This window comes from Egretta garzetta, unplaced genomic scaffold (genome assembly GCF_000687185.1).
Source record: "Egretta garzetta isolate BGI_Z169 unplaced genomic scaffold, ASM68718v1 scaffold215, whole genome shotgun sequence".
In the NCBI taxonomy this organism is placed as follows: Eukaryota; Metazoa; Chordata; class Aves; order Pelecaniformes; family Ardeidae; genus Egretta; species Egretta garzetta.
In genome coordinates, this window is record NW_009259719.1 from 266074 (window position 1) to 276894 (window position 10821).

The window sequence follows — 10821 nt, forward strand, 5'->3', positions numbered from 1 at the left end:
AGTGCCTGACGGTGCCTCGTGCGTGTGAAAGGAGCTCACAGCAACAGGATTTGAGTGAGCTGTACTGGTGTGGTTTTAGATACCGTGCTTTATTAATTTCCAGATTTGTGTGTCACTGGTCTGGGAGCATCAGTGGATCAGCATGTCCCTGTTCCCACCTGTCCTAGCTGCATAGGCACAGCAATTTTAGAGGGACAAAGATTTTTGGATCCTTGTAGTTCCCTTCGTTTCCTCTAGCATGAACTAGAGCACTTTGAAGACAGCCCTAAGACATGCTCTGTTTCCCAGTGTCCACAGTGGGCCCTGCACTGCAGCGCATTTCAGTACCGCCCAATCACAGCATCTCCATGCAGTGTTTCATAAGCTGGAAGGAGTATACCAAGTGGGTTGTTCTTCTCCCTCTTGCCCCCTTTCTACAGCCTCTGAGAGCTGTCAAGACAGCATATAAGAATTTAAATGCACGTAGGAGTCAAGTCCTGCCCCAAGAATGAGAAAGAAGTTCCTTAAATAAACCAGCTGGTAGAGGTGACTGGAAAGTCTGATGCACTTAAGTGTAAATCTTACAAGGACAGATCCTCCTCAGAAGGAAACTACGTGCCTTCAGTTATATCAGAGATCACCACAGACCTCGAGCAAATACTCCAAAAGGCACCAGGAATTCACTAGTAGGAATGAAAGCTGCTCCACTGAATCCTGCAATCTACTGCACAGCAAGTTGCCACAGAACTAAACCCCAAAATGCTTCGGCAGGGCTGACCACGCAGCCGTCTGCTGCCTACCACCGGGGCCTGGCAGCCTTCAATCTCTGCTACCTTAGGCATCGCTGCAAAAGTGGCCCAACTCATTCCCTTAGGTGTACCTGATGGATTTAAAAGAGGATTTAGGCACCCAGAATTAGGTCTCAAAACTCCACTAAAGTTATAGAGCACAGGGCAATGGCACAAATAGCCCTTCTGCTTGCTGTCCAAATGTGAGAGAGGATGCAATGGAAGGCAGAGTGTTCCAATGCATAACCAGAAGCTGCTGAAAAATTCCTTGTGGAAACAAGAGATCTATTTTATTTACCACAAATTTGCTAAGTAAGGTTAATACCCTGACATTGACCCTGTCTGGTATGCCTTTAGTGATACTACCGTGCTTTGTCCCGTTAAGATTTTATGGCAGAAGAGATAACATGTAGTTGATAACCCATCTTAAACAGGTACTTTTCTTCTTCTCCCCCTCCCCATGGCCCCCACTGCATTGTAGCAGGGAAGGTAATGCTTCAGCCAGAGAACTTGTTTCCAATGTCAGCCTGTAGCCAGCTTATGCCTGAAGAAAGAGAGACTGATCAGCCATTGGGGTCTTCATCCTAGCAGTTGAATAGCCCACGTGGATATCAACATTATCATAAAATCACTCAGTTGCTGAAAGTCATCTTACCCTCAGAAGGAGCTGAATAGCAACAGTTTCTAAATCCTTACGTACATCCATTTACAGCAGCTGAGCTGTGGGAGTACACAGACCTATTTCTCAGCTAGCACTATAATCAAGTCATTCCTCATTTAAGAGTGAATTCATTTGCCTTGGTATTAGTCCCAAACAATAGTTCCAGAAATTGATATATAATCTCCAACTAAAACTAAGGTTAAACTGAGGCTGCCAAACTCCTTTATTCCTCAAAGCACATTTAAAGTCCCCAGCCAGATTCCGATCTTGGTGTGAATCTGAACATACTGAATTAAATTTAAAAGCCACCGCTTTAAACGGGTGTTTCTCAGGAGCCCCAGTGTTGCCATAAAGATCAGAATCTGTCCTTAATATCACTGGTACTGTGCAGAACCAGCTCCCGACTATTTATAGCTCTCACTATATATACACACTGCAGCTTCCAAAAGCATATTTTATCTTTTGGGAGGACAATGCTCTCAGAAATCTAATAAAAGGCAAAGTTTTGTTAAAAAGAAAAATCTGCTCAAACCCTTAACCTGGAAGAGTGGCCCCACGCTGCCAATCAGATAATAAGCTTAATTCTTACATCACACTTTATTTGTAGCTCGCTGTGTCGTTAATGGTCGCAGCTTATCTAACAGCAGAAACGCGAAACCAGAGGTTTAGAACAATAGAACCAAGGCTGTCACCAGCAGGCTGCCGGTGAATCACGTCCCGCAGTCAAGTTCTCCCAGAAGGTCATTTGTAACAGAAATACAGCTCTGCCCGGAGCTAGCAAAATGCCGAAAAGTGTTTCTCACTTTTACCCTAATAAAACATTGAGCAGATCAGTTACCAGAACAACTTCACCTGGTTGTGTGTTTCAGTCCTGTTGATTGCAAGACTTAATAGCAAAGGTTACCAAGCGAGCAGGCCTGCTCACTTCTGTGTCTGGGATTCTAGACACTAGATTCTACCTTCATCCTAAATTCAAGGTATCTATAAAAAAAAAAAAGCTTTTACACCTTAAGACAAATGTGATTTACTGCGCTCTCTCACATTTTCAAAAAAAGAAAAAATTATTTTTAAATACTAAGTAACTTTCTTCCATACCATTTAGAACCAAAACCACTGAAAGACTGAGCTCTGTGAAAAGGATTTGCCAAGAAACAGAAAGCAGCGCTGTCGCTTTCTTTTTCATGCCCAGAGACATATGCAGAAAAAGCACAAGTACAAAAAAAAAAAAATCAGGTACTACCTGTGTCTTAAATATGGAAGCTGGTTTTGGTCATATATAATTATTTTAAAGTAACTACTCCGTCTGCAGCTTAAAGCTTTTAAAAAGCTTTAATATCTCTTCTGCTGTCCTTGCAAAAGAGCTCCAGATTTTCTGCAAGAGGGAAAAGAACAGATGATGGGGGGAGCTATTCTTTTAAGACGAATATCATTGGCACAAACAGCTGGCAGTTAGTGGCGTATTATTTATATGTGCAGTTGCTTGTGGTTTTTAACAGATAAGCAAGCAGTATCTCATTAGCAATTCAGGTGAGGAACGTGAGCAGCTCTACAGCACCACCGGCCTCTGGGCCACGTTTCTTATCATATCAGAAACATCTGTCATGGTGCAAATGAATTCATTACAAAAGCACATCAAACATGCAGTTTCAGGGTGAGACAGCAGTCTGCAAAGAAACCAGAAGCCCAGCCTCCCCCTATAAAAGCTGGGATGGTCTGTCCCATACTCACCAGTTGGGAGGAAGGCAAGCACTGGGAGGGGTAAGGGGGAGAAAAAGAGAGAAACCTTGGAAATGTCATGATTATAAATTATCCCTTCCCTAGGAGCTGACTGTGTCTGAGAATGAGCTTGCTCATGAGGGTCTGGCGGTTCACACGCAGAGCATGCACGCTGCAAAATGGTTATCACCACCCCACGGCGAGTCCTCCGCTCCTCTGGGGTGCAAACAGGCCGGACTGTAATCCTGACCTTTGTGGTCCAGAGGACTTTACTTGTTTACAAAACACCGATAAGCTGGGGTAGAAAAGATACATGGGGAGATGGCCAGCGTGGGGGTTACCATCAGGAGCACGCTTGCGGGGGCTGCATGCTCAGAGATGGAAATGAATCCATTTTAAGGGCGGCTGACAGTGAGGAGCTTCTCCTTCCAGGGAAGGCAAGGCACCTCTCTGAGCTGTGCCGAGAGGAAATCGGGATGCATTGGAAACCGCTAACGCAGCCATGTTCATCCCTGCTGTAATGCTGCACCTGGCACAAATTTAGAATGCAATGATTTGTAATATGGGCCACATTTGTCTCTGGTGATGTTCTCCAGGGCTGGGTCCAATACCCCTGTGAGTACAATGACATTTTTGTGCTCCTCTTTAGCAGGGACCAAGACAGTTCAAGGTGACTTCAAAAATCCCCTATGCCTAGAAGAGGCCTAGAAATGCCTCCGTCACTTTGGAGCAGGTGGCTGGATGGAGACCCCCACCTGTGTCACACCGACGGGACCGAGCAACCCCTTCCTGCTGCACCTTTGGGCTTTAATAAAAAAAATACAGGAGAAAAATGACTGTGTTTTGCCCTTGCTGGGAAACCCCTCCAAACTTCAGCTGACGCACAGGGCAAAACTATGGACAGGCCCTGGGCTGGACCTTTACTACTTTAGTCCGTGCACAGCCACCAGGCACACACTGCCTGCTCTGTCCCACCAAAGACCGCTTTGCTGAGCCTGTATGGCAGCAGCAGCTGCAATTGTGGATGCAACGTGAAACATCCTCGTTTTCCCCCCAGGGAGTACTAAACCCAGGCATCCAGCTTAAGAAAAAAGAGAGGAAAATACCTATTTTAACTTTGCTTCTAATCACAAAACATATATTCTTAAATACGCATACATCAGCAGAAACAGCGGGTAAGGGCTCCCGTTCTAAAACAAACAGAAACATGCACTTTGGGCCCTCATATGAAATGGCAGTAAAAGCCCAACCCAATAATTATTTTCCTTGATTTTCAGCCAGACAAGGCACAAGACAAATAAGTCATCAAGGACAAATAAAAGGAGGTTCATTCATCGCATTCAGGGCTGGAATCTTTAATGGTCACCAAATGAACTAAGATAACTAAGTAACCATTGTAAATATTAATCTTTAAAGGAAAACAATACTCCCAACAACAGGAAGCCTGATAAGACATTGGATGTTGCCATCAGTGTTATGGAGTCTCTCTAATTTCCTTAGTTTTTTCTTATGCCTGTAGAGGGATCAGGAAGGGGAACATATGGTATCTCTCAAAGGAAGTAAATTAACATTATTAATAGCCAATGTGGGAGAGGTGAAACAGTGATTGTTCATGGTGGTTGTTATTGTGCCTTTGTTGGGGGGGAAGCTTGCCTGCTAGTGAGTTTAAGCACTCAAGCCAAATTCAGAATCTTGTATTTATAAACAGAGATCTGATAACAGTTGCCTAAGCATCCATGATGCTTTGCCAGCGCACGCACATCAAGCTGATCTGAAGGGACTGCGTCTTGGGGTTTGTCCCAGGAGTCAACTAACACAGAAGAGAACTTATGGTGTGGTCCCTGTTCCCAAGTAACTCCTCACGTGGACCCTCACGTTCTTCTTTACATCAGTTTAGTTTGAAGCGAAGGAAGGAGGATGGGCAGACCTGCACTTCTGAGGAACCAAAGCTGTCCAGTGAGGCAGCTGATCAAGGGGCCATTGATGTGGGACATCTACTTTCAAGCACACAGTGATGGCACTACTGGGTTTCTGAGGGCTGTGCAATAGTGTGGTATGAAAGCGGCAGAATTATTTTGGGGGAAGCAATCATAACAAAGTGCTGTATTAGGATGGATTGAATTGGTGACCTGGAAGGGTAACTGAGAGTCCTGGGATCCCTTGCAATTTCGCTGCACTAAGAGAAGAATTTACCTTTCTTAGGCCTCTGCTTTCATCTCTCCCCCAAATACTTAAAGTGGTATTTATTTATTCAAAATAACATCAACACTTACAGAACATGTTATAGGCTGTGGCTACTTGAAAGGGGGAGACCCTGACCCCAGCCTCAGCTCTGTTCATCCCAGAACACCTGAAAGCATAAAATGCATTCCTCATTTCTTCAAATAGATCCTATACTTCCTAATTCCCAGTCATGAAAGCCTGAGGCAATTCCTAGCTGGCCTGGCAGAGGTGGACTTCATGACATCTTTCATGCTGAGACAATCTGCAAAATAAATTTGGCAGATCTTAGTAAAACAGAGGACTCTATTCAAGTTACCCAGTGAGCTCAGCAGATATAAGCAAGTTTTGGAGACATTGTTCAATAAAGTCTTTAGAAAAACATATGGTATAATTAACTCACTGAATCTTAATAAAAGTTGAGTAACCTAGTAAGAAAACCCTGTGCTTCAGGGCACATGGCGATTGCTTTATAGAGACAAAGGAATTCCCTCTGCCCTTGAAAGCTTATACTTTAACTGCAAGTTGACAGCTGGATTTTGGTTTCTCAGCCCGAAGAGGACAACTTGAGTATCTTAAAACAGTATAGGCCTTAGTTAAACTTAAGACAGGTGCAACTGCTCTGTAAGGAAACCATTTCCCTACCGTACCACTCTACTTGAAGAGATAACTCAGTAAACTCTGATTAAGTTTGTGTCTTAAAACCGGTCTAAAGTACCTCTTCCTGGGTGATGATGGGATATTTTGTTTCTTAAGAAACTCATCATGTTGACCAAGAAGTTCATGAAAGGTTGACAGAGCTGTGCATTGTTTGCTGGCACGGTGGAGTTATATGACAAGGATCAATTGCTCTCTGTGCTCAGGCCCATGTGGTTTATGATGTTGTGAAGTTTTCCACACTGCCAACTTTAGGGCCCTTTAGTATTTCAGGTTATGTAAACTTGTAATAAAGCTGTTCCTTCTTGGCTCTGAAGAATGGGACTTTCTGCTCAACCAGGACAGGGCTGAATTCCAGATGCGAAAGGCAGGATGCTTTCATGATGGCTTAGAAGAAGAGGATGTTTCCAAAACATCTATAGCAGTATGGGAAGACAGATGTTTAGCCAGGACAGTTCTACAGTCAGGTGAGACACTACCTCGAAGAAATTAAATGCATCAAGCCAGACTCTTTAGTGACTGAAATACCTTCTGAGAAAGATAACAGATCTGCATATCTTCATAATCTTAACTACCAATATGATGCCATCACCCTGATGACTACAACTCATTACACTGTGGTCACACACTTCTCATTGCCTGTCCCCACCTTCCATCCACATCAGGCACCAAGCATGGTTGGTTAGTGGTGGCAGATGAAAACAATTCTACTCTAAAACCACCACAACCTCAAGAAGAAAAGCAAGTTACAGTGCACTTCCAGGGAATTACACCACCAAGTCCAAAAGTTCAGAGATCTCAAAGGACAGGTAAGGCCCTGGCTTACCCTGGTATCAATGGGGTCTTGGAGGGTGAGAGTCTGTGGCAGCTGGAGAGCATGGCCAGCCCTAAGCCGTGCAAGCAGACACGCTGTTAACCCCCGCACAAAGCTATTGCTCACTTCTGACCCATTTTCTATCCTTATCATGCAATTAATCACACTTTGCAAGAGCTTCGTGGAAGGAGTGAGTTGTCTGGGGGCGGCTGCGATTACTCAGTTGTAACTTGGACTCTCCACCCAGGCAGGGGAGTATGGGGAAATACAACACTCCCCTCCCTCCCCAGTCCCCCCCTTGGACCATGGGCCAGGGTGCAGGAGCCATCCCTCTTCCCCCATGGCACGTGAGAGCAAAGTACAGACTTGGCTTCTGCCCTGCTCTTGACCGGAGCTGCAGCACCCAGAGCAAGACATCAGGTGACGGTGGCAAGTTATTTGTGGTAAAGCTCAGCAACTTGATTACTAATCTCTGGAAACGAGGGGGAAGCCGAGGAAGGATTTTGACCCCGTGGTGTCTCAGCTGGTGCAGGCACACACTGCCTCCCAGGGCCGCCCCAGGGAAGTGTGCCTCCAGGACACTCCTCCCCATGCCCCAAGCCAGGGCATGCCTGTAACTGCCACAGGACAATTTACAGGACAAATATTGAGGATAATTAAGGATAATCTCTGCTTTAGGTGTCTTACAAAGAAGGTCAGGTACTCTCTTTCCTTGTCAGATGTGATGAAATTAGGCAGCTCCCATTAATAGCAGGTACTTGTTTCTCAGAACAAATACTAATAAAACCCCTATCTAGATCCTAAAGGTTTCCTAGATTTAATCTTCTCAAAATTCCAACAAGATCATTACATTGAGTTTGCCTCTAAAGAGCTGTAACAGTGAATTGCATTACCAGCACCAATCTCCTGCTGGTATATGCTTTCCTTGCTGTACCCATGCTAACAAATACAGAGAGGTGCTATAATATGTATGTCCTGAGCTCAGAAAATAACATCCTTTCAAATAACTTGGCAGGTCGGGGTAGATTAGATAGTCACATAAAAGTGAAGGAGGAATCTGCCCCAACAACTTCTGCTGTTTTTTGTGGTCTGCTGATTTCATAATATTTGGTCATAAGATGTTGGTTTTGATATTCACTTATTATCACGATGGGCTTCTTCCTAAATAGCCTTTGGGTAACAGACATTTGCATTGCTGGCAAAGGGGAGAAGCTGGGACTAATGAATTCTGCTCCTGAAAGATCCCACTACCTACACCCAGGGGGACTTGAGAGGGCACATGCTGCGCAATGTCTTCTGCCTACGGATGCGACAGCCGACACAGGAGGAGGTCTGGTAAAACAGCATATTCCAGCTTCTGTTTCACTATCCTTGCACACCTAAAAGCCCAATTTCCAAGAAATCAGAGAAACACTGGTTCCATCCCTGTGAAGAAGGGATATTCCTTAGAAACATTTGTCTTGTGCCATCAGAGGCAGGATGCTGAAGGACCAGCAGCCAGAGGCAGCCAGCAGGCCTGTGGTCAGGCCAAGACTGCGCTCAGGCAAGAGGCAGGTTCAGCAATTTCTATGGAAAGGTTGATTCAAAACATAGGAAAAAACATGTGGCAACATATTCACTGAGAGATCACTTACAGTCGAGCCATTTGTAGCACTCCTGGCCTAGCAATCCCCCTTTACGCTGCCTTCATATGTTTATCTCTCCTTTTACATCTAGGCACACTGCTGTAGTACTTGAGCAGCTTCAGCAACATTTTTAACATATCAGCCTAACTATATTTTAATTAAGCTTATGGGATTGATAACAGCATTTGATCCTCAAGACTGCATGCAACAATTGAGCTTTTACAAATAACCATGCCCACATAATTATGAAAATAAGAACTGAAAGAGGCCTTTCTGTGCAGTCCAGGTAACTCTGCAGTTCTACATACTCCAAAATGTTCAACAAATGCATGCATTATTTTTTCTCTGCATTGCTCTGTGATTTCATAATCCTTTGAAAGCTCAAAGACAAAGTCCCCTGAAATGACCTGTCTATATTTAGGCAAAGAAAAAAACTCTTCCAATGCACAGGACCTAGAGCATTCATAGGCAGAACAAATCCAAAAGCTAAGGGGTAAGCTCACCATTGCACTAGATACAACAGCAAAGCCATCGCATACAAAGTGGAGAGCCGTGTCACTGTCACTATTTGTGATAATACAAACTGTCTCTGCTTTGTGATACTTACTCTTTTCTTTTTTTGTACAAGCCAGGCAGTGTTCCTCAGCTCCAGCTCAGCTTGTCGCCTATCTTGTTGCCCATGACCAGGTTGTCTGGAAAGGCAGGTGGCAAGTTCACGAGGATGCTTCTAGCAATGAACAGCATCTCCCAAGTAAAGCCCAAGGAGCAAAGCTGACTTGCTGCATACTAGTCTCCAGGTTTGTGGTCTTTGTTTCAGTGGATGGTGGGGTTCCCTGGAACTGGAGATGCTCCATTGCATAATGCTAGCCAAGAGCTCCAATCAAAGCCTCACCAGCATCACATTAAAAGCCTCTGCAATTCATCTCATATTTTGCTGGCTCCCAACAGAGTGCAGTGACAGGGCAGGGGGCTGGCACTATTTTTAAACTCTAGGATACTGATCTGAAGCTTGCCAGATTTACACTCCAGCTTTTTAATTCAACTTTATAAGCACTGAGTCTTCACGCCAGCTGTGCCTCATGGAACAGATGCTTGTGTTCAACAGGCTGCTGTGCCAGACTCACCTCCATTCTGTATCCCCCATGTACCAACTATATGACCACAACCTAAACCTGCAAGCAAAAGAGGCAGAGAAAGGCAAGCTCTGACACCCTGTCCCTGCCCCCCCCTCCCCCCCAGGAGTCCAATTCAGCTCTGTTTACAATTAATTCTGTACTCAGGCAATAAAAGGCACTTGAGATAGAGAGCAAAAGAGTAAGGCTAATTTACTTCTGAACAACAGTACCACTCAAGGGCTTCCGACTTGCAGTTAGCCCTATTGTCCCCCCAGTACATATGCAGACCTTTCAACTCCTAGACCTTAAAAGAACTACTTATAAAAATATAGATATCATCATATTACTTTACAGATTGGAAGACACAGGCTTGAGAAAAGTATCAGATAACTTGTCCAGAATGCCATGGTAGCAGAGCTCAGAATCACACCTACAGCTCTCAGTTCTCTAACTAATGCCCAACTGTCTGCATAATTTGCAGTCTGGCTCTGCTGCAATCTTTTGTTGTGACAAGTATCTAAATGCTTTATATCACTTTTGACTTATAAACTATGAGATCATATTAGTAAGATGTAAAACTATAAGCAGTGCATCCAAATTTAAAGTTTTCTCAAAGTAGAATGGAAACATTTTAGTCTGAAACTGTAAAGATGGAGTGGGCTTACACTATCAGAAACAAAAGAGCACTGTGTATTCGGTGTAAGGACACATTCAGCTTGATAATGGATCTGTCAAGTCTGACTTTTGCTCCTCACCCCACGTCCATGATGAACCAGATTAAGTATTTTGTGTGTTGCACCTCTTCTTTACGGGGCACTAGAAATAGTGAATAACCCAACACCAGTGATAAAGCACGCTCGTACAAGTCAGTCAAGTGGCTAAGCCTTCAAAAACCATGTACACCTGCTTGGAAGCACTACTGGAAAATTTGGCTTCTACCATGTTTCAGGGCTGTGATTTTTAAAAAGGGACTAAGAGCTGAACACCCAGTGAACATCAATGCACAATGACTGCTGACCACATTTTCTGAAGTCCTTAGAAAATACCAGCCTATGATTAATTTATAATACCAGCTGAGAAGAATAGTTCAATCTGTAGTACGATCATGTAGTTATATTAATTAATGATAACTTCATACCGTTAATCCCAGAGTGTCAGGGACAGTGCAATATATACAGTAGCCTAGAAACACATCGGGTGCCATACGGCAGAAGTGCAGTCTTACCATAGGTGCCTTATGCATAAA

The 10821-nt window shown here is 44.1% G+C and overlaps 1 long non-coding RNA gene across 1 annotated transcript in view; it reads left to right on the forward strand.

The window, feature by feature from the left end:
- The window catches only part of LOC118452324, a 19081-nt gene extending 10339 nt beyond the window's left edge, over positions 1–8742 (forward strand). The window contains exon 3 of the long non-coding RNA XR_004842072.1: positions 3794–8742. This is a non-coding gene — a long non-coding RNA (uncharacterized LOC118452324). The remainder of the gene's footprint in view (positions 1–3793) is intronic.
- Positions 8743–10821: the final 2079 nt, after the last annotated feature.